Source organism: Pseudochaenichthys georgianus, chromosome 10 (genome assembly GCF_902827115.2).
Source record: "Pseudochaenichthys georgianus chromosome 10, fPseGeo1.2, whole genome shotgun sequence".
Taxonomy (NCBI): Eukaryota; Metazoa; Chordata; class Actinopteri; order Perciformes; family Channichthyidae; genus Pseudochaenichthys; species Pseudochaenichthys georgianus.
The window spans coordinates 30,355,961-30,375,832 of record NC_047512.1 but is presented as its reverse complement, the minus strand read 5'-3'; the positions used below and the strand labels follow the sequence as shown (position 1 = coordinate 30,375,832).

The 19,872-nt window shown below is 43.2% G+C and overlaps 1 long non-coding RNA gene across 1 annotated transcript; it reads right to left on the bottom strand.

Annotated features, from left to right (window-relative positions):
* Positions 1–17,398: 17,398 nt before the first annotated feature.
* Positions 17,399–18,475, bottom strand: LOC139434619 (uncharacterized). The gene is made up of 2 exons (XR_011643952.1): positions 18,319–18,475; positions 17,399–17,701 (listed from the first exon to the last, which is right to left on the bottom strand). It is a non-coding gene; the product is annotated as an uncharacterized lncRNA (long non-coding RNA).
* Between the last annotated feature and the right edge of the window lie 1,397 nt (positions 18,476–19,872).

The following is a 19,872-nucleotide window of genomic DNA, read 5'->3' as shown; positions in this document are numbered from 1 at the left end:
AAAAATACAGGAAATACTTCACAGCATTTTGGTTTCCGGTAGTTCCGGATGTTGTCACATGCTTCCCACGTCTGTAAACAATAGAGAGGCGAAGTCTCTCCCTTTCCGGGAGCCTCCATGGGACCCCGGAAGCGTACAATTATACATTGAAGTCAATGGAGAGAGAAAGGTTATCTTTTGATCGCGTTTGAATTGTGCCATGAATGACACATATGATGTTTGTCAATTTAAAAGAATATTTTGCAAGTAAAAAAAATAAAAATGTGTCGTAAAACTGTGAAGTTACACATTTTTTTGTGTGAAACCGCTGAGTGAACTACAGGTCTCTGGTCTCGCACAATACGCGTCACCATCACAAAGACGGCCGTCATGTTAGCACATTTCACCTGTTTCTTTCAGAATGAGAATAAAAGTATAAAACGAGGTGAACATCACTACAAGTCTGGACACGTTGAGAGCTGTACATACACGAAAGGGGAGTTAGTCGGTTCTGTAAGAGCAGCGGGACCGGCTTTACAAGATGTTGGTGAGTAATATGAGTGCAATGTGTAACGTTAATGTCAGCTAGCTAACATTAGCTAACAAGGTACACTCCCGTGTTTTGTTTTAGTTGCTCTTCAGGTTGAAGCGGCCAGTTTTATATCGACTATACTGTATGTGTGATCTCCTTTTACATCTCGTTGTGTCATTTCAGTTTATTTGCTGTGTGTAGATTCAAGGGTTTTGGTTATCTTGTCAATTTGTTTGGTTATCTAGGCTAAGCTGTGTGTGACTCCCTCGGGTACACTGGTATGTGTTTTCCTAATGTAGAGAGCATTGATTAATTAATTAACACACTGAGTCTAGATCCTGACCAAATCCTTTTTTATTGTTGATCAAATGTTTTTCAAAAATGTATTCATACACATTTAGAAAAATACAATGTACAATCACAACCAGTACAACACACATTACAAAAAATACAGAAAAAACAAACAATAACAACAATCAGACAAGAGGACAAAACTATGGAAAAATAACCCCTCCCACCCCCAGATCCGGACCATCCTTGTATTATTGCTCATTCAATCTATTATTGCATGCTAACAAACATGGTACTTACTTTATTTGTACAGATCTGCATGGGAGACGATGGCGCGATGCAGAGCGCTGTCTGTGATTGTGCACGGGGGATGTACAAATGCAGCCACGCTGCAGCATTGGCAATATGTGCCATGTGGCAGATCAGCTCCACAGATGTTGAGTGCCAGTGGAGGAAGCCTGGCACTTCCAAAGTAGTCCAGCCGGTGTCTCAACTTTACCAACAGTGAGAGGAGACATACAACCCACTGGCCAGAGACATCGCCACTCAGGATGTAGACTGGTTCAGGTCTGCACTGAGGGGCGCACAGTGTGGCATGGCATGGCTTTTGTCACCTGAGCCAGAGCCGCGGCCTCAACATCAGGCCATTGTCACCGTGCCGGAGCTAGTGAAGGGGCATGGGGGTCGGGGGCTTGAGGCAATTCTTGCCTCAATGCGACTGAGCAGAGACCAGCAAGCTGCCATCCAGACAGCCACCGGAGGACAGCGGACAAATCCTCTGGCAGTTACACAGGCGGGGCAGGTTGACAGCCAGCAAGTTTGGTGCTGCGCTGCGGTCGGGACTTTCATCCACTCCATGCGCGTCCCTCATGAAGAGGGTGCTCGGGGGGTACAACTTGGACGGAGTCATGGCTGTCAACTGGGGGGTTGTAAACGAGGCCGAAGGGGTGAAGGCTTTTGTGCAGGCCTATCAGGAGACAGTGTTCGAGGCTGGTCTCTTTGTGAGTGAGTCTGTGTTTTGGGAGCATCCCCCGATGGACTTGTGCAGCCATCTGCCCTGCTGGAGGTGAAGTGTCCACCATCATTATATAGGATATATATATATATATTTGTATACATATCTGTAAATTGTATAATTTTATTTGATTTAAAAGTATTTTTGATCTCTCTGTCTATAAACACAAACTGAGTAAGATTGACAATAAAGTTGACTTTGAAAAATATATATATTCTTTATGAAAATAGTTGTTGACTGTTGGAGAAATGAATCCAAATGAAACGTTGGACTGAACTACAACTACGCCTTTAAATCTCTACGGACTGTTTTTCAGTGGGATGGCAAGTTCCTATCTTTAAACATGTATTAGTTTTTTCTGAGAACAGATTTGATTTTCTGAATTTAATTTAACTTAACCATGTAAGGTCATTATTAAAAAGGTACAATCAATTTGTTTAGGGTTGAATAAAATAATGATAAACATTTCATTTGGATAATTTACTGACAGAATAAGAAACTCAATGATGCTCTACTCACCTGTTCCTTTTTATAAAGTGAAACAGTATTACAAGTTTTAGTAAACTTAAAAACAACCTTCTCCAAAAGCTATCAAGGAATATACCGAATACTTGTTTTAGAACTTTATTACATATTTTTATATAAATAGTTTGAGTGATCCATAATTGACAGAAGCTTGTGTTTACACTCACCTGTTACTCATATATTAATGTCTTTGTAACTTCAGTAAACCACTACCTCACTCATTTCTTTCATTCATCACGGTTCAGTAAACTAAGTGATACATGAACCAGTTTAATAATTATAATAACGTAGGATTGCAACTCTTTGAAACTGTAGGTGGCTCTTAAAAGAGCCGTTGTGTTTGGGTGTGCTGGTCTCAGGTCAGTTTAAGCCCTCTCTCGTGGATGCAGCGGGCCAGCTGGATGTCCTTAGGCATGATGGCGACCCTCTTTGCTTGGTTCATCTTACTGGGGGGCAGCTACATGGATGTCGGTGCAGTCCACAGTCATTGTGCAGTTGAAGGCAGAATGAATTTATTATTGACTCCGAATGAAGCACAACTTCATGTCATACAATACATTGACTTTATTTGTAATTGTGTAAAAAAATATGAGCATTGATTAGCAAGCAGGACCTGCAGGAACAGAGCATGGTGATGGATGGAGCAGGGAAGAGAGAAGAATAAAGAAAACAGATCAACTTTATTATCGGATATTAAAAATTCAATTTCAAAACAAGTTGCCGCTCCTACAGTTTTCTAGTATGTAAAGATGATTTCACATGACCTATGCAAAATATCACACTCAATACATGTGTGTCTCTGGGGGGTGCATTGTGCCTTTGATGTATATAAATAATATACCATAACCAAATACTATTACGTACAGTGGAAATCAGGTTGCCAGAGCAGGTCAGTCCAGTGTGCATGTTCCTCAGGGTCTGAGCAGTTACAGGTGAGGTAAAGAAAATAAAAGAGAAAAAGGTCAGTAACAACACTTTAAAGTAACAACACTTTGAATAATTATCTCTTTTAATAATGTTCTATCAGTAATCACTCATGTAATGGCAATTTCCTGTTCCTATGTCCTATGTATTTTTGCCATTACTTCACAGAAGGGCTGAAGAGTGATCCAGACGCAGACACATACAGATGACTTTCCGGTCCTTTGTTGCAGTTTATAATGAGGTTTATTCAGCGTTTACATACCAGGGTTTAATTGTACAGTTTTAGTTTGTTGTGATGAGCATCTGCCGGGCTGGTGGAATCGGTATGCTCTCTTCCTTCTGTGTCCCTCCCTCTCCTGTCACCTATGACCTCTTTATATACACCCGGGCCCTTTCTCATTTCATCAAATCCCCCTCCTCGACTCCTCGATTCCTCGGTCCTCCGGTAGTGACCCGGAAATGAATTTCAGCGCGCCATGTTGAAGGACATCTCATTTCTCTAAATGCACTTCGAGGACCGAGGATCGAGCGTCGAGGAGCTATAACCGAGGATACACTGATGGGTCCTCCACGGTCCTCCACGGCTGCTTCGTGGATGCATTTCCGGCAACAGAGATGTTTCAAAGACTCGTGACGCACGGCCGGACTTATCTCAGCCAATGACAGCTCTGCATGCATCCCCTGGATATTATTTTATTAACTGCTTTCATCGCGACGCGATGTTTACAGTGAGAACAGCTGTGATGTCCGTGCAGAAAGTAGAGCAGTGTGTATAATATATATCACTCAGTAGAACATGGCCTACTCTTTTTGCTTTAGTTTAGTAGATATCTACAAACAAAGAGTCGATATTTTTCTAAAACCATTTAGTGCTTCACAATAAAATACACCACGGCTGTAGCCTGTTTTAGGAGCTGTATATGCGTGTGTGGTGTAGGTGTGTGTGGTACAGTGTGTGCGTCGATGCAGCAGACAGACAGGTGTCAGTTGGTTTGGTGTCCTCTGCTTACTTTTAATACTTGTAAATAAAACTTTTGGCCCGTAATTTATTTTCCACATTGTAGCGACCAGAGAGGGGGGGGGGGATATATCCAGTCTCTGATAGTGTTACGTTATTATGAGAGTGCTCTGCTTGATTCTGAAATTGTATATATTTATATAAATATATACATATATATGTGTGTGTGTCCGCATCTGTAGCCATTATTGTCTCATTATACCGCACTGTGAATGAATCAAAGTAAATATATAAGTCGTCATGAACACATCTGTCCATCAGACAGAGGGCTGCTGCCTCCTGTCATCATTAATGGACGTCTCTTTAAAATGACCACTCAGAGGAGAGGAGTTCTCATTTCTCTAACCGCCTGCTGCTTCCCCTCCTCTCTCCTCGGTTCCCCTCCTCGGCTCCTCCGCTCGCATCTCCTGTGGGCGGGACTAAGTATCGAGGATAGGAGTCGAGGAGGGGAGTCGAGGAGGGGAGTTCGAGAAATGAGAAAGGGCCCCGGTGCAGCTAAACCCCGCCACCCAGTGTTCATAAATAATATTGCACTATACATATAACTTAAATAAACTGACACACCAACAATACCCATAAAATGGCTCCTACAACTCAACTACTGTCTTTCCAACAAACAGATTGACTCACTATCATCACAATGAAACACGTCCAGAAGAATGGACCACAGATGGAAATGAGCTATTAGCTATAATCTGGCATATTGCATCTCTTCTCTTTGCTGAGATTAATGTTTTTGTATGCATGGTCCTTCTATAAATAAATAAATGTCATGCAAAGCTGCCTGCCTGCCTGCCTTCCTTCATTCGACTCACCCTGAACTGCCTGATCTTTTAATGTTCAACGTTAACCATTTGAGCAGATAGCATTAAGTAGAAAAGATCGCAGATGCTAATGTGCCGTTAGCCTACCTCCCGCCCCCTTAGCACCTGGTGGAGGGGGCGATAGGCTCCTCTTCAAATGTTTCACAAAATACTTAACATCATGACTACTCTTACTGTTTAACATTTGGGTTCACTTCATGTTAAGGCTAATACAAATGACAAGGCTAAGTAATGTGATGCTAACTAACGTGCTCGCTACTAGCTATGTAGCTAGCTTGACTGTGTTCCATGCACAACATGTGTATTACCTGAGATCTCTGATCCAGCGACTCCTGGTCCTTTCATCAGACGGGAAGCGATAGAACGAGCTATGATCTATAAGTATGATCACTTATGTGATTGCAACCTGGTACAAAGCACACAGGCATCTTGTAAAAGTGAATTTATTTTTAGCAATCTCTTATTTATTGGAGGAAATAAATCAGTTATGAGATCTTCTTCTTCGCTTTAATTACGAGTCGCAACCACTTGGAGCATTATCGCCTGTGACATCACTTACGCGAGCCAGAATGGGATTTGGGATTTGTAGTCTTTGTAGTCGCATATTTTTCATAGTCTTATATTTCAACAGTTTTACGACAAAATGTGACTTTTTTGACATGGAACTTATTGTTTAAGATTGACAAACATCATATGTGTAGTTCGTGGCACAATTCAAACGGGATCAAAAGATACGTGTTCTCTCTCCATTGAATTCAATGTTAATTTTTCGCTTCCGGGGTCCCATGGGCCGGAAGTAGATGGGCGTGACTTCGCCTCTCTATTCAGCGGCTGCATCCTCCTGAGGACCCAGCCTTTGAATTCCGCGGAGGACCCAACCGACGTGGGTCCTCCGCGGAATGCGAAATGAGACGGTCTACGGAGCATTTCCTGGTACGTCACCGGCCGTTATCCCTACCTTTTGCCGCCCCCGTCGCATAGCAACCAGCTGCAGTCAGAAGTGCCTGTAATAATTTCTGACATTAGGCAAAATATTTTCAAACGGTTCAATATGGAGTCAGAGATAGTACTTCTTTTGGTGATGTTCAATATGTTAAATTCAATTTCCCAAGGTCACACCAGGCGCACCATCTATTTCAAATTAATGGAAGACCATGTCCAGGTACTGATACTTATATCTATTATCATATTATATAACATATATATGTACTGTATTTTTAGCTAACAGTAATGTTAATATTAGCCTATAATACATGTTTAAAATGTTATTTCTCAGGTTTAGTATAGCTTGTGTATATATATAAACATGTCTATAGAGATATATTTATACACAAACACAGAATATATGTATGTACTGTATTTTTAGCTAACAGTAATGTTAATATTAGCCTATAATACATGTTTAAAATGTTATTTCTCAGGTTGAGTGTAGCTTGTATATATATATAAACATGTCTATAGAGATATATTTATACACAAACACAGAATATATGTATGTACTGTATTTTTAGCTAACAGTAATGTTAATATTAGCCTATAATACATGTTTAAAATGTTATTTCTCAGGTTGAGTATAGCTTGTGTATATATATAAACATGTCTATAGACAGGGCTGGACTGGGACAGCAAATCGGCCCTGGCATTTAGACCCAGCCGGCCCAAATCCATAAAACAAACAAATAGTAGCGGTTATTGACAAGAAGAATAACTCAGTATAATTAAAAAAAACGCTATTATTATCCTTTTTACGTACCAGGGGCAAACTAAACTAATACATACAACAAGTATGTGTAACTATCAATCATTAGAAATTAGACCTTCAAACCCTCTCACAAAGCGAACAGTGACCGAGCACTAATAGGGGGGTCTGATGGTGGTGGAGGCGGGGAGGGAGCGGATCAACAACTTGAGCAGCTGTCAACTCAACATTGTAAATAACCAACAAAAGACGATCACCGGTTCATCTTGTTTTTGGCTTGAGAATAGTTTGGGCAGCGTGAGAGCGTGAGATTGAGAGTGAAAGCGTGTGTCATACGCAAGATGCGTGAGAGTTGGCAACCCTGCATTACCTGCTGCAGGTGGGGCACCAGTTATACAAGAGGGAGACAATAGCTGTACTTATTTTTTAATGAGCCACATGCCATGATGCACCAACTTCAGACTTCCTTACAGAGCCACTCCTCCACCACACACGAACGCGCACATGACCAATGAGGGCACGAGATAAGTTTGTGCACAGATGGAAGGCTGACAGGCAGGTAGGCCAAACCAAGTTCCCATCAGCAAAAACACGTGGGTTTGCTATCCTGGCTCCAAAATGGTGGAATGAGCTCCCCATTGAAATCAGGACAGCAGAAAGCTTACACATCTTCCAGACTGAAAACTCATCTCTTTCGACTCCACTTCGAGCGATAGAATTGTTAACAAAGCACTTATATACTAAAGGACTGGCTTATCTAAAGCCAGTTGAGTAGCACTTGAAATGTTTGGCTCTATGAAACCTGATGTACTTTATGATTCTGTTTTCTTCAAGGTTGTGTCTTCCTGGTGGAACGCACTTATTGTAAGTCGCTTTGGATAAAATCCTCAGCTAAATGCAATGTAATGTAATGTCTGGGGGGGTATGCCCACCCCCCAGAAGAAAAGTTTTAAAAATAACCCCTTAAATGATGACTTCTAGTTAATTTAAGGGGGGGGGACCCTATAGTGCCCTGCCTCCCCTTTCTATGACAACAAGATAGAGATAGGACCAGATGAGTCTACAGGATGAGTCGACGGCATCTTTTCCTGGGCTTGTTTCTCCCACAGATTGACGCTCTGATATGACTCCCTGATAAACACTGCTATGTCATTGATTAGGTTGAAAAGTGTTCCACATTCGATGACATTTTGGGTAGTTTCAGCCAGGACAAGATTAAGAACATGAGCATAGCACCACACATGGACATGAGTGGGTGACTGGGAGGTCATCAGTGCAGAAAATCCTCTGTACCGGCCTTTCATATTGGATGCTCCATCCGTTGCATTACCTATACACACATGCCCTTGTCCAGTTTCAGATGCTTGAAGTATTGTCCGGGGGATGCGTGGCACTTCACTAAAGCCACAAGCCTCTCTTGCACAGTCTCATTGACATATTTTAAGATTACTGAACACTGATCCTGAGAAGTTATGTCTTGTGTTGTGTCCAGCTGAACAGAAGACATTCCGGCCTTCTGGACATCACTGGAGATACTTTCTTTGATGAGACTACCAACAGTTTCTATCATGGAGTTAACAGTAGTTTTGGAGAGTAGGGGGATGAGAGACCCTCTACCTTTTGTTCCACTGGATTGGTGCAATTTCTTGCTCTTCTCTACGCAATCATCCAGATGCTCTTTTAACCAGACATCATACTTTCCTAATAAAAGGATGAGCTCCAAAAAGTTACCGTGGTCCACGGTGTTGTCAGCTAGCATATATGCTCCCTCATTCTCCACCTGCCTGCACTTTCACCACATCCACCACACACTCCAAAACCTGACGTCTCTTTCGGACTTGTTCCCTATGAGCCGACATCTGACTGCCAGCAAACATGCTTTCGATGTCTGCTTTAGAGCACCGTAAGAAAAAAGCTTCAGCACAGGTTGAATGTGTAATGCTCTTTTTGTGCTCCTCTGTACGCTGGTGTGCGTGCGTCCAATCTGACATTCCAGTTATAAATGTGCCAGTGTCAGTCCTCTTCCCAAATGCCAGACATACAAAACAAAACAACATATGACGTCCCTTGCAATATGACGCCACTTTCTGCTGGTGCCATCTTTACAGGTGAATACCGTCTGCACAACTGGATTTCTGGTATGTTGTAAAAACATCTGTAACATAGATGGCTCGGGGCGGGGAAAGTAATCTATGTCCTCCTGCTCTTTGCTCTCCTCACTCTCCTCCTCTGGGGATGCTGCCTGGCTCAACACGATGATACAGAATGAATGGATTCCCTGATAGAGGTCCATACAAATAGGCATTGACACAATACCACACAGTTAATGGTCAAACTACATGTGTGCCTCCATTTTTTATCTATTTCTATATTATTCATTCTATATATTGTCAATCAAAACTACCACAACAAGCTGACTATAAACATTTTCTTCAGGTCCCAAAAGACCACTGTTGCCCTTATAACCAAATAAGTAAATACACTAAACAAAACAAGCTGCCAGCTGCCAGTAATGGTTCATGAATGTTGGTTAACTTTCAATGAGACAACTATCAGAGTCCCATTAAGCTATATTTTAACTTGCCAGGGAAAACCTAAAAAAGCCAGCTTACTAGCTTGGAGGCTAACGAATGTTTCTCTTATAATATGTGTCTTATTAGTGCTTCATCAAAGGGATATTAATGGGTTCCAGAACTACAGAGTATCATAACCTTAATAATAATATTTTCCTAATTTTCGTAGCTTCTGCTTACCGCCAGTTCTCCTCGCTCTCCCCACTCGCGCTGATCTCTCTCCCTCTCATCATCTTCCTCACCACCAATATCGGCCACGGGTTAGAAGAAGATGGACCTGCACCTGTACTAAACATGTCGGTTATTTTGACACAAGCGGCAGCATCAGCACGAAGGGCCTGCTTTTTTCTTGCCCGCAATTGTTCTGCTCTCCCTTTTCGCTTGGCCTTCGCCTTCGCCATTTCTAACTCGAACTTTTTTTTTTCTCGAAAAAAAAGGAAGTTTGGCTTCAACGGCCGGCTCACCTCCTGGGGGCGTGATTTAATGATGCACACCGAGCGGCCCAAAGGGGGAGGTGATTAAAGATTTGATTGGGCCGGCCCAGTGTCAATTACTAAAAACATTTAAACAGAGGGCCAATATACCCGTCTTATGGGCCGGGACTTCAGAAAAAAAAAGAAATGACGTGTCGGCCCAAAAGGCACGTCGGCCCACCGGGAAAATGCCCGGTATGCCAGATGGCCAGTCCACCCCTGTCTATAGAGATATATTTATACACAAACACAGAATATATGTATGTACTGTATTTTAGCTAACAGTAATGTTATTAGCATAATACTGATACACATTTTATTTCAGGTTGAGTATAGCTTGAGTATATACAGTGTGAGAAAAAGTTTTGGGTATCGTTTGTATTTTAACGATTCCGGTTCTGCTTTTCGATTCCGGTTATTTTCGGTTCCGGTTCTTTGAGAGGGTGAAAATAAGTCCCATGACAAACTGGGAGAAAAATATATTTCTGAAAACATTAAGTCAAATCTGTATTCCTATTTACAAATCACTTCATACTGTTTAATTTCTTACGGTTATTGAATACAATTATATAAAAATAATCTCTGCATTGTTTAGTTAGTTCTAAGTGGTGCAGTTTGAGAATGTACAAAGACTCCAGCTCATTCAAAACTCTGCAGCTAGACTACTAACGAATACCAAAAGGAAGGAGGGCTACTCTCCACTGGCTTCCTGTAACCTTCAGAATTGATTTGAAGGTGCTTCTCCTCACATACAAAGCTCTGAATGGACAAGGACCCAGCTACATGGCTGACTCTCTAATGAACTACACACCCGCCAGAACTCTGCGATCATCAGCTGCAGGTCTACTAGAGGTCACCAGAAAGAGTCCTAAGAAGATCGGTGATGCAGCCTTTGTAAACTACGCCCCAAACTGTGGAACACGTTACCCAACAATATTAGGGAAGGCTTAATCTCTTTACCAAAGCATTTTACTGATCTTACACTATTATACTGCACTATTCTCTGTGATTGACATTGCACTATTTCTCTATGTTTTATTCCCCATGTTTTTATTTTTAATTATTTTATCCCACTTTATGCTCTTGCTGCTTGTTTTACACTGATGTTATGTCTTATTTTGTACTGATGTAAAGCACTTTGAACTGCAATCCCCTGTATGAAAGGTGCTATACAAATAAAGTTATTATTATTATTATTATTATATTTATAGCCTATAGGCCTAGCGCTTTTCTACAACTCAAAGACGCTTGCACGCTTACACATGTCCTGCAATACACCTGCTGCAGCTGCCCAGTCCCTCACTGTTTGTAAAAGTTAATAAATAGTATAAATAGCATTTCAATAATGTACTTTCTATACCCTGCTTCATAAACAATACTGACATCCTGCTCCTCCGAGTCTGGGGGTCCGGGGATGTGAGGACAGCGCGAGGACAGACAGGGAGGCTGCTTCACTTCATAAAGGAAATGGCGGTCAATATTAACAGCATAGGAGCTAAAACGCTTAATAACCTTCATTACGTGTTAGAGAAAGAACATAGAAAGTTTGACAAAGTTGAGGCTGTTAAACAGGCAGCGGATCCGCTGTGTGTAGAAAGAGAGAGAGGCGCTGAGCTGCACCGTGCAGCGATCAGCTGATACGGAGCATAGAGAGAGCTGCGGTCCGCGGGGCTCGGCCTCGCCTCCCCTCCTCACAACTCTTATTAATCCCGGGACCGGACAATTGTTATTTGTTCCTACTCGGAACCGAGTGTTGCTTCCCAACCCGGCCACTGTGCTACACTTCCCGCTCCGCCCCGCCCCGCCCCGCCCAGCCCCCGTCTAACTGTACAGAAAGCGGCGAGATGCATTTCCTTAGGAATCGACATGCAGAACCGAAACTAACATTTCTAAACGAACAATGGCGGACACGGACAATTTGCGAATGAGTTCTGCCTTTTGTAAACTGAATGTATCAATAATTTGTCAATACATCGGGGCGAAAAACGTCACTTGTCCGCCGGACAAGTCAATTGAAAGATCTACTTGTCCGATATTGTAAATAACACGTCCCGGACGGTGGGACGTGTACTTTTTCGCACACTGATATATATATATATATATATAAGTATGTATATATATATATCAGGGTTTCCGCTAGGATTTTTTCTCGCCGGTCAAATGTCCGGGCAGAATTCATTTTACCGGACTAATTTGAAACTTACCGGTCGTATTTCAATAATAATAATAAGAGTTGTGTAGCAGAGTTTCCGTTAGCAGGTAATTACCGGACTATGAGCAGATATGCTTCAGTTTAAAACTCAGTTCACGGGGCTCATTTTTATATTGCTTCAGTTTATAATCGTAACAGATCGAAAAATTCAGATTCATTTTTCAATAAATGATTCCACAAACAACAAACAACATAATTATTACATTCAAACAAACTACTTGTAGTAGATAACGTACATTATTCAGAAGTTTACATTACATTTGAATAATAACACGGGAGAAACGGATCCTCTCTTTTCCCCTCTCTCTCTCCTCGCACGTCAGTTTCTCATGCAGCTCCTGCAGCCCGCTAAACAGAGGGCGGGGCTTCAGGTGATCCTGCAGAGCTGCGTGTCTCGGTCAGACTCAGCAGCTGATCTGATCTCTCTCTCTCGCGTCCAGTTACACTTCACTCGCGTTTATGTCCATATCGATCAGATCCAGCTCTCCTGATCGGCCTTTATAGAGAGCACCGATCAAACTATTAAGAGTGAATATCGGCCGATAATGACCGGCGGCCGATCGATCGGAGCCTCCCTAATTATTACCAGACAATTTGACCGTCAGGTTTTGAATTTACCGGTTTTTTATAAATTTTACCAGCTAAAAACCGGTAATTACCGGCTAACGGAAACCCTGATATATATATGTATATATTTTTGTGTGTATATATCAATAAACATATATATATATATATATATATATATAAACATGTCAATAGATATATGTATAAACAAAGAACAAAAATGCAAAAACTTATTTAACCCTTTTTTCTCAACCTTTCCCTCTACCAGCCAAGGCCCCTGTATTGCAGGATCAACTTAAGCGTCCCTGTCCTGGACAGGTTTTTTAATGACCAGGACACACGCCCTGATTTCAGGCTGAGCAGGGAGTCCCTGAAGGTGCTGCTGGAACTCCTGGGTCAGGACAGGAGACATGGATGGGGGGCCACAATTGAGACCCTGGTGTTCCTGTTCTGGCTGGCAAGTGGGGCATCATGCAGGGTGGTCTCCAGAGTTTTTGGGATGCCTAGATCCACGGTACACCGGATTGTCCACAGAGTGACTGAGGAGGTGGTGGCCATTTGCCACCAGGTCATCCACCTCCCCAGGACAGCAGAAGACCTGGAGGTTGTGTCGCGTGGGTTCGCAGGGCTGGCCAGACACAGAGCCTTCAGAAAAGCTGCTGGAGCAATCGACGGCTGCCATGTCCGCATCGTGCCACCAAGCGGCCCTGATGGTCACGGCTATAGAAACAGAAAACTGTTCAGCTCCATTTTGCTGCAGGCTGTTTGTGACCATCAGGGCCGCTTCATCGACACGTACGTGGGCTGGCCTGGGTCAGTCCATGACTCTAGAGTGCTCTGCCACAGCCCACTCTATCGGCAGGCACTCTACCCTCCTCCAGGGCACTTTATCCTCGCAGACGGGGGGTACCCCTGACTCCAACATCCACTCCCCCTCATCACTCCATACAAACGGCCGCTGCAAGGTGTGGGACCCCAGTGCTTCAACAGCCATCACTCCCGGGCACGCTCCATCATCGAGCGTGCCTTCGGGGTGATGGAGACACGATTCAGGAGTATCTTCCTGCAAGCGCTGGAGGTGCACCACACCTTCCTTCCTCAAGTAAGTAATCACTCATTAGGACATTTTGATAATACTGAAGAGTAGATCTAACATGAGGTATAACATATATATATATATTTATATATTTCTGCCAATTTTTAAATTTCAGATCATAACAGCATGTGCCGTCCTCCACAACATCTGTATTGGGGCCGGCGACATCATGGCCCCAGAAGAGGACACTGTGGAGGATGTAGCGGAGGATGAGGGGGAGAATGTGTTGGAGGCAGTCAGTGGTGCTCCTTGGCGGGACCAACTGTCTGCGGAGGTGTCTGCCCTGGCGGAGGTTCCTGGTGACCACGATTATGTGTAAAGGTATGTAAAACAATTGACGAGCTGTGATCAAATAACCGTGTGCAATATTTATATACATCTTTTGTTCTTATCTGCAGCTGAAAACATCTTAGTGACATGGCAGCCGTCGATTGCGTCCGCCCTGCGAACCCTAGCCCTAATGGACAATCCGATGTACTGTGGAGAGAAGCATCCCCAACAGCTCTGGAGACACCCTGCATGATGCCCCATCCACCATCAGAGCACACCAGGGTCCTAATTGTGGCAGCCAGGTCCAGCAGCACCACCTGGGACTCCCTGCTCAGCCTGAATGTGTATATAGTTTAAATGTTGTTTTATTTGTATGTTGTTTCATTTGTATGTTGTTCCATCAAATAAATTATAAGTTTCATATTGCTCATTACATTTATTTATTTATTTATCAACTAATTTTTCTAGGAGAGAAAAAAGCCTGTTCAGGTTCTCCCTGTTCTCCTCCCTCTGCTGCTTCATATCCTCTCTGATGAGGTCCATTAGCCCCTCCTTTCTTTTCCTTTTAGGCCGGGATGGCCCTGCCTCAACCTGATCCTCTTCCTCGTCCTCCTCTTGGTCCCCCACTGCTGAACTTGGCCGTGGCGTGTCCTCTGGAATAGAGGATATTAGGACAGGCGGGCAGATAGAGGGCCTCTGTCCTAATATCTCATCCATTTGGACAAACCACGGCCAAGTTGCAGCAGTGGGTTTCCCACCGACTCCCTCTCCTGACCCTGGGTATTTGCCATCCTAAAGGCAGAGTAAAACAATCATGGCATTACAAAAAAAAACACCAGCAGATAAACAAATGTCAGCAAATGTGTTTATTAACTTGTAAAACTCACATACTTTATATCTTTTTTTCAGATTGTCCCACTTCTTCTTAGCTTGCAGGGGAGTTACGGCCCGTACACACTACAGGCGTCAGAAAAGCTTGAAGCTGGGCGTGTCCGAGGCTTGGCGCTTTCTCGCGCCCAAGGCGACCAACAACCAATCAGGAATCTCCCGCCCGCCCCCGGCATAGCAAAAAAAAGCCCGGCTCTTCTTCACTATTGCCAAAATGGATGCCGGTTTTGTAGCAACGGTAGCGTTGGTTTATTCAATGTCTCGCAGGAGGCCACGTATAGTGCGTCGCTGTTGGGTACATCCGATACTCAGAAAACGTCTGCAACGGGGGGAATACCACGTTCTTGTCCAAGAGATCCGCCTGGATGGTGTACTGTTTCAGCACATCTGCGACTCGCCATCTGCCTACGGTACGTTTTGTGTATTTCTACTTCTTTAATATGACTCTGTATATAAAGAGAGAGAATGCATGCAATGGATGAATGAAGTCTGTGATTTAGTTCAGATGAATGACATTAATTAAGATAGCTAGGTAAACGCAGTATTGCTCGTGTGTGTGTGTGTGTGTGTGTGTGTGTGTGTGTGTGTGTGTGTGTGTGTGTGTGTGTGTGTGTGTCTGCCTGTGGTGTAATTGTGTGTGTCTGTGGTCTGTCTGTGATGTGTGTGTCTGCCTGTGGTGTAATTGTGTGTGTGTCTGCCTGTGGTGTAATTGTGTGTCTGTGGTATGTTGGTGTGTGTCTGTGATGTGTGTGTGTCTGCCTGCCTGTGGTGTAATTGTGTGTCTGTGGTATGTTGGTGTGTGTCTGTGGTATGTTGGTGTGTCTGTGTGTGTGTCTGCGGTGTGTGTGTGTGTGTCTGCCTGTGGTGTAATTGTGTGTCTGTGGTGTGTGTGTCTGCCTGTGGTGTAATTGTGTGTGTGGTATGTTGGTGTGTATGTGTGTGTGTGTCTGCGGTGTGTGTGTGTCTGTCTGTGATGTGTGTGTGTCTGCCTGTGGTGTAATTGTCTGCCTGTGGTGTAATTGTGTGTCTGTGGTATGTTGGTGTGTGTCTGTGATGTGTGTGTGTCTGCCTGTGGTGTAATTGTGTGTCTGTGGTATGTTGGTGTGTGTCTGTGGTATGTTGGTGTGTGTGTGTCTGCCTGTGGTGTAATTGTGTGTCTGTGGTGTGTGTGTCTGCCTGTGGTGTAATTGTGTGTGTGGTATGTTGGTGTGTATGTGTCTGTGGTATGTTGGTGTGTGTGTCTGCGTGGCGTATAACTTATTTTATTTTTTTAATCTTGTATATTACTTTTTTCTCAGGTACCTGGCAACCGGTGGCTCGTACAGGACCATAGCGTTCAGCTATCGGGTCGGGCATGCAGCAGTGGCTGTCATCGTGAAGGAGGTTGCGGGTGACATCTGGACTGCCCTGGTCGAGGAGACCATGCCGGTACCACAGACGGAGGACTGGAGAGCCATCGCTGCTGGGTTCCAGGAGCGCTGGAACTTTCCAAATTGCGTTGGTGCCATTGATGGGAAGCACGTGGTGATCCAGGCTCCGGCACATTCTGGGTCCCTGTACTTCAACTACAAGTCCACCCACTCCTTGGTACTGCTGGCTGTCGTGGATGCCCAGTACCTCTTCAGGGTAGTGGATGTCGGAGGTTTTGGAAGGAGCAGCGACGGTGGGAGCCTGCGGAATTCTGCATTTGGAGAGAGCCTCAGAGGTGGCAGTCTGCAGCTACCACCTGACACCCTCACCCCAGGAGCAGAGCGGCTGGGCCTTCTCCCCCGTGTCTTCGTTGGGGATGAGGCTTTTCCGCTGCTGGACAACCTGCTGCGTCCGTTCCCTGGACGTCAGCTCACAGGAGGCTGTTCAACTACCGCCTCGGCCAGGTTCGTGGTTGAATGTGCGTTTGGCATCCTCTCATCTCAGTGGAGAATGTTCCGGCGTGTCATCACCACCAGCCCGGAGGTAACAGAGTTGTGTGTGAAGGCCACCTGTGTGTTGCACAACGTCCTCCGCAGGAAGACAATAGGAAGGTCATCACGCACACCTGTCGTCGCAGAGTCGAGTGATGAAGCTCCAACCCTGCGCGATGCACCTATGATGGGCTCCAACAATGCCACACGCCGATCCATTCAACTGCGGGAGACCTTCTGCTCCTATTTGAATGAGGAGGGTGTAGTACCATGGCAGCAGAACGTGGTGGAGGGTCACCATGGGTCCTCCAAACCAAAAGCTCTTTTAAGAGCTACCCATTTTCTTTAAAGAGCAAATGTTCCAAATGAGCCATTTTAAAATCAAACATTGCTAATAAACATGTTTCTTGAATTGATATTATTATATTATGATATGACTAACAACCTTTTTCTTTCAGCCCTGTTTTTACTGATAAACCACTCATAATTTCTATAGGTTTTCACTGAACAATTACAGAAGAAAGCACATTATATATACCGACATACATGAAGCTTCTGGTATGTTGCAACTGACAAACCACATGAACAAGTGAAGACACAGTATTGCCATAACATACTTGAAATAATGTTTTATTTGGTGAATTTGAGTGAAGTGTGTGTGATGAGTGTAAAAAAAATGTAATGTGGATCAGTATGTGTGAAAAAATTATACATTGTTGTCCTGGTCCACCTAAAAAATGAGCTGGTGTACCCCGAGGCGGACTCTTGCCCTCTGTGCCTTTGTCATCTGCCTCATGGTGGGCAAGAGGCTCTTGAAGAATTGAAAGTCCTCGTCCTCCTCCACCACTGGTGGGGTTGGCTGGGCAATTGGTCACAGCAGACAGCAGACTTCTTTCATCTTTTCTTGCAGACGTTCTCTAATGAAATGAAATGAAATAATAAAGTTAATAAATAATAAAGTGAATTTCTTTAATTTACTAAATTATTCCTCCATTAATGAATGCTATTTGTATGCTACATTCCATGCTGGCTAAATATACTGTCTATGCTTGATAGCTGTGAATCAAATCAAGTTTTATTTATATAGCACATTTATAAACGATTTTTGGTCGAGCCAAAGTGCTGTACATATAATAAAATTAGCCTACAGTAGAGACACTTTACAGCAAATACAATAACACAGATTGTTCAGTATGAGAAAAACGACACCCTCTGCATGTATTATATTATATATTATGCTTATACTTATATTATATATTAATATATATTATATGTTATGCTACATTACTAGCTGGCTAAATATACTGCCTATGCTTGATAGCTGTGCATGTATTATATGTTATGTTATATATTATGCTTATACTTATTATAATATTTTTTTATTAATATGATATTGTAGTGCCGAGAGATATGGGAGTCGGAGGCGATCGAAGGTGGTCACCACAATATGTTATTATGCTACATTACTAGCTGTCTGTTCAATGCTAAAACGAAGTAAACTGGATATAAACTCTCCAAACAGTTGAAAACCTACCAGTTTCACCAACTGTCTCTGCCACCTCCCGCCATGCCTGGTTCCTCCGGTTTAGGTCCCGGTAGGTGAACAGAGTACAGTCATACAAGACTGGGACATTTGCCACGGAAATGATTAATTTGTCCTCCATTTTCTGACATAAGGAAAATAGTCGAGACCTGCATACACCCGGTTTGATTGGCTAGTGCTTGTAATGACGGGAATTCAAAAACGGGATTTGATTGGCTGACGCCAGCTTCGAGCAAGCCTCGAGCCTCAAAAGTTGAACATTGTTGAACTTTTGACGCCGATAGACGCTCGCGAGGCTTGCAACGCCTTGCCATGCTACCCACAATGCAGTTCGGCGAATTTTGAAAATATCCTACGTCACCCCATTCAAATGAATGGGCGAGGCGTTGGAAGCCTTTTTTGACGCCTGTAGTGTGTACGGGCCGTTACACTTCCCTGCAGGCCCTTATCTTCCAAAACCGTCCTAATCACAGAGAGAATAGTACAACATCTAGTATTATGAATAACATTTTTGCAGTAAGATTTGTATAACAAAAGCAGTTAAATAAATAAATTAGCTTTATAATTAATCCCAACAATATGAAAACCATGGTTCTGGTTTACAACATGTCGAAATATTTTCACTTCATATTCTTTTATGTATACAAAGAAGACATCTCCAATCGCCCGTATATTTAAATAAAACAGTTAAATCGGTTTACTGTTTCATGTCGTTTACTATTTGGGTGAGTTGAAACCCTATACTTACATTTAAAAACAAATCCGGCTCCCGCCGAAGCTTCAGCCGTTGCCGTCCCGTGAGAAGCCATTTTATTTTTAAATAATTCATTCGTCACCGTCGCCCATTGCATCCTGGGATATGATACACCGCGGAGTGTACATCAGATGTATCCTCAAAATCTGGGAATAGAGAACCGCAGTGACGCGTCCTAAAACCCGGAAGTAAGTTAGCATTTTTAGCACTTCCGGTTCCTTCGTCAAAAAAGCAATGTATTTTCTCCATAGGGTTTTGGAAAATAGCTCGAAATAAGGTCTGTGGTTGACACAAATTTAAGAGATAAATCACGTTTTGTTCTACGACAGTAGATACATCAGCAGTGACCCCACTGGTGATTTTTGAAGAGTTTACGTGTCTGAAAAACGATGGTTGTTACCGAGTGGCTGAATAGGACTACAGAAATGGTCGAGTCCGTTGTACGTCATTACGCCTACACACGTAAACACTCCCGCTAAGTTTGTTTCCCCCTGTGTTCTGCTTGAAAGCAAGTACCTGCCTATCTTTAGTAGCCTATCTGTAGTCTCTTTAGTATCTGTATATCTATATCTTACCATTAGAATCTCTATTTTTGAAATGGTCATTTTTAACACCGTAGTTTTATAAATTATAGAATAATTAATTACCAGTGTTTTCCAATTTTACTCGGCAGTTCATTTCGTTGGCTAACATTAGCTAAAGCTAGCGCTACTAGTTAGCTACGCAATGGTTTGTTGCTTTGCTCCGGGTTGCAGCCACAGGTCTTCGCATGAAACGTGCTCGTTCTATCG